This window comes from Euphorbia lathyris, chromosome 3 (genome assembly GCF_963576675.1).
Source record: "Euphorbia lathyris chromosome 3, ddEupLath1.1, whole genome shotgun sequence".
Lineage (NCBI taxonomy): Eukaryota > Viridiplantae > Streptophyta > Magnoliopsida > Malpighiales > Euphorbiaceae > Euphorbia > Euphorbia lathyris.
Genome location: NC_088912.1, coordinates 47,212,972 through 47,217,832, shown reverse-complemented (window position 1 = coordinate 47,217,832; position 4,861 = coordinate 47,212,972). Strand labels below are relative to the sequence as shown.

At 34.6% G+C, this 4,861-nt stretch overlaps 1 non-coding gene across 1 annotated transcript; it reads left to right on the top strand.

Annotated features, from left to right (window-relative positions):
• Positions 1-2,947: 2,947 nt before the first annotated feature.
• LOC136225071 (small nucleolar RNA R71) lies at positions 2,948-3,054 on the top strand. Its single transcript, XR_010686808.1, has one exon. It is a non-coding gene; the product is annotated as a small nucleolar RNA R71 (small nucleolar RNA).
• Positions 3,055-4,861: the final 1,807 nt, after the last annotated feature.

Here is a 4,861-nt window from a genome sequence, read left to right as displayed (position 1 = left end):
TACAGCTAAGTCACTTGCATCGCACATAATTTCGAAAGGTAGATTCCAATCGAGTTTCGATATTATAGGTGTACTGACTAAAGCCGTTTTCAAGGTATTGAAAGCTTGTAAACAATCCTCATTAAAATCAAAAGTTGAATCTTTCATAAGCAAATTAGTAAGTGGTTTGGAGATTACAGAAAAGTTCTTTATAAACCTTCTGTAAAAACCTGCATGACCTAAAAATGATCTTACTCCCTTAACAGTGGTTGGTGGGGGTAATTTTTCTATAACTGAAGTATTTGCTCTGTCCACTTCTAAACCTTTTTCAGATATCTTATGACCTAAAACAATTCCTTCGTCTACCATGAAATGACATTTTTCCCAATTTAATACTAAATTCGTTTCTTCACATCTAGACAATACTTTATCTAAGTTCTATAAACATGCATCGAAAGAATCTCCATAAACTGAAAAATCATCCATGAAAACTTCCATTATATCTTCAATGAAGTCATTAAATATTGCTGTCATACATCGTTGAAATGTTGCTGGTGCATTACATAGACCAAAAGGCATTCTCCTATATGCAAATGTTCCGTAAGGACACGTGAATGTTGTTTTTTCTTGGTCATCCGGGTAAATGTAAATTTGAAAGAATCCGGAATAACCGTCTAGGAAACAATAAAATGCATGACCGGCTATCCTTTCGATCATTTGATCAATGAAAGGTAGAGGAAAATAATATTTCCTAGTTGCTTTGTTTAGGTTCCTATAGTCTATACAAACCCTCCAACCAGTGGTGGTTCGTGTAGGTATCAATTCACCTTCGTCATTTCTTACAACAGTTATGCCTCCTTTTTTGGGTACACAATGGATTGGACTAACCCATTCACTATCCGAAATCGAATAAATGATTCCATTGTCGAGAAGTTTAGTAATCTCATTTTTGACTACCTCTTTCATGTTCGGATTTAAGCGTCTTTGCCTATCCGCTTTAGGTGGCTTATCCTCTTCTAAGTGAAATCTATGCATTACGATACTAGGATTAATTCCTTTTAAGTTTGAAATTTGCCATCCTATACTTCCTATCCTATTTCTAACAACTTCTTTCAATTTTTCTTCTTGATTATTTGTTAATTTGTTAGAAATAATTATAGGTAGAGAATCGCCTTCGCCTAAGAAAGCGTACCTCAAATGACTGGGTAACTTTTTAAGTTGTAATTTAGGGGGTATTACAATTGAAGGCGGAACTGGTCCATCTTCTCGAATCAAAGGCTCTGGGTCCTTATCTTCTAATTCCTCACCCATTATAGGTTCAATTATTTCTTCACTTTGAATAACGTCATTGACACATTCCTCGACTAAGTCAAGTTTCATACAAGCGAATTCCTCCATAGGGTATTTCATCGCTTTGTTCATATTAAACTCGATCTTATCTTCTCATATCCTTATAACTACATTCCCTTCCGACACATCTACTAGAGCACGTCTCGTGTTCATAAACGGTCTACCGAAAATTAAAGGGCAATTTACATCATATGCAAAGTCTAATATAACAAAATCGGTAGGAAAAATAAATTTATCGACTTTGACTAAAACATCTTCAATTATACCATATGGTCTCTTAGTGGTTTGATCCGCTAATTGCAAAACCATATTGGTACGTTTGATATCTTCTTCTAAACCTAACTTGTTAAAAATAGACAACGACATTAAGTTTATACTTGCTCCTAAATCACAAAGACAACTTGGGAATTCAATATCTCCCAACTTACACGGAATAGTAAAACACCCGGGATCTTTGAGTTTAGTGGGCAAATTACTTGACACGATTGAACTACAGTCTTCAGTTAACGATATGGATGAAATTCCTTCCCAACTGATTTTCTTTGAAATTAAATCTTTTAAAAACTTACCATAGTTAGGAATTTGCATGATTACATCCATAAACGTTAAATTGATGTGCAAATTTTTAAGTTTATCCAAAAACGTTAGAAGTTGTTTGTCATAGTCCTTATTTCGGACTTTGTGCGGAAAAGGTGGTTTGGGTACAAAAGTTTTGGTGCTTGTGTCAAATGGTGAACTATTTGTGTTTAAGATATCTTCTTTGGACTTTGGTAAATCAGTTCCTGGTAATGTTGCATCTTTGGGCATTTCCGGCCCTTGATAATTTTTCCCTAAACGAAGAGTGATAGCCTTTACCTGCTCTTTTGGATTTTCTTCCGTATGGCTGGGAAGACTTCCCTCTTTTCGGTATGGAATTGATTTAGCAAGTTGACCAATTTGAACCTCCAAATTATGGATGCTAGATGAGTGGTTTTTAATAAGCTGATCGAATTTATTTTCGATCCGTTTAAAACCATCGTCGTGATTACTTATTTTTCCACTGATAGCATCTATAAACTTGTCGATTTTAGAAGATAAAGTGCTAATCGTATCTCTTGACTGATTTTGATAATTAGTGGTACGATTTTGATTAGCACTTGCATTATTGTTATTATTATATTTCCAGTTAAAGTTAGGAGGATTCCTCCATCCAGAATTATAAGTATTAGAATAAGGATTATTAGTCTGGTTTTGCCCTTGGACAAAATTTACCTGTTCGACCTCACTCATATTTTCGTAATCCACATCCGTTTGGATTGGATTACCATTAGAATCACACGGTGCCATAAACCTATCAATTTTGTGCGATAAGACAGAAAATTAGGCTTGTAACATCGCGACTGGATCAAGTTCAACTATACCTTGAACTGATGGTGTGGTTGAGGATGATGGTTTTGCCACCGGTATATGTCCACGTTCCGCGGGCCACATACTGCTGTTGATTGCCATTTCCTCCAAAAGTTCTCTTGCTTGGGCTGATGTTTTCTTCATAAATAGCCCTCCCGACATAGCATCTAATGAACCCCTAGTTGTAGGATTTAGTCCATTGTAAAATGTTTGCATTAAAAGTTCAGTGGGTAATTGGTGGTGTGGGCATAAACGTTGAAGTTCTTTAAAACGTTCCCAAGCCTCATAAAGAGTCTCATTATCATTTTGAGAAAAAGATGTTAACTCTTTTATGACTCTTGCGGTTTTTGCTAAAGGAAAATATTTTGATAAAAATGCTTGGGCTAATTGTTCCCAAGTGACAAAAGTTGCGGCTGGCATAGAAGTTAACCATTCTTTCCTTCAAAGTGAAAGGAAAGAGGCGAAGTTCGATTGCTTCTGCAGTCACATCTGGGATTTTAAAAGTGTCACAAATTTCAAGGAAATTTGTTAAATGGGTGTTAGGATTTTCGTTAGGTAACCCGTAAAATGTTACATTATTTTGCAACATATTAAGCAAAGCTGGCTTAATTTCAAATTGGTTTGCGGTGATTCTGGGTCTAACGATACTATTGGTTACACCGGCCACACCTGGCCTAGCGTAATCCATAAGTGTTGGTGGATCTGCCATTTTTTCTGGCTCGGTATATGTTTTTACTGGAGTCTTATTTTTGTTTTTCTTGTTCTTCCTAATGGTTTTCTCAATTTCTGGGTCTATAGGGTCTGGTACAATGCCTGAACTTCGAGAACTGCGCATGAACCTAAAAATCTTACACGAACCGAACTACCTACAAAACAGAATTTGAAAAATAAATAAATTAGTAAATTAATAAATTGCAAAAGTTAAAATAAGTATATTTAAACCTAGATTCGAAATAAAACACGAAAAATCTAAAATTTTGTCAAAAATTTTGGCGTTCCCCGTCAATGGCGCCAAAAACTTGTTGAGCGATTTCCGCAAGTGCACGGTATACGCTTGTAGTAATAAAAGATATCGAACCCACAGGGAACGCTTTTTAACTAAAAACTTATTTGATTCAGTTTTATTCACGTCTTTAGGTTTAACAGAAGAAAATCGTTTGATTGATTGATTTGGTTCGGATAAATTAGGATTAGAATAGAATATTATATTGAATTTAGAGAACAATTCCGTCTTGAGATTTTGATTACAAGACAGATACTTCCGTAATTGGAATAAATAGAAGGTATAAAACTTATTTTCATTAAGCAAAAAAAACAACTATAACTTTGGTAAGATTATGGACATGTAATAATATAGGAATTTATTCAATTAAATGGCTTTGAACCGTAGAAATCTCTCTGGATCGGAGCAGATTTCTACCTTAATCAAGTTAGTATTTTATATCCGATAAGCCGCGCTAGCGATCATATCATCCGTAAAAACTAATTCTTTCAAGTGTTCAACAAAGTTTCTATATGAATAAGATAGTATAAAACGTTTTAATAAAAACACCAATTTATCACTTTGAAAATCATTTTGTCAGAACAATATCAAAGTAACAACAAGAAGAATGTATTGAATAAAATAAATATATCATTAATGAATTGTGAATCTTCACAAGTTAACAGAGAAGTAGAAACATTGATAGCATTTTAACGAAAACTTTGAGATCCGGGTTGTCAATCTTTCCCTCAAACTCCATAGGCTTGTCAGACCTCTTTGCGCTTCAGCCGTTAGTTCTTCTCGCTGAATCTTCTGAATAGAGACTGGTCAATCCACTACCAGAATGAAAACTTGTCTCTGATCAACCTTTGAAACTAAACTAATATTATTGTGTTTATAACTAATTTAATAACAACTTGTGTACATCAAGTTTGTTTACAGAAATGAAATCTAACTTTTCTGACTCTTTTCTGAATCAGAAACTCAACATAATAACTCTCTGATTTCTCTAACTTTTCTAACTTAGCCAACAACATTGATTTCTGAAATGGATCACTTATTTATAGTTGTTGAAGGGTTGTAAATGAAGGGTTATGTCTGCTGGTGAAGGGTCGCTTTTATCCAAACGAACAGACGCATTTCTCAGATTTAAACATGTGAAAA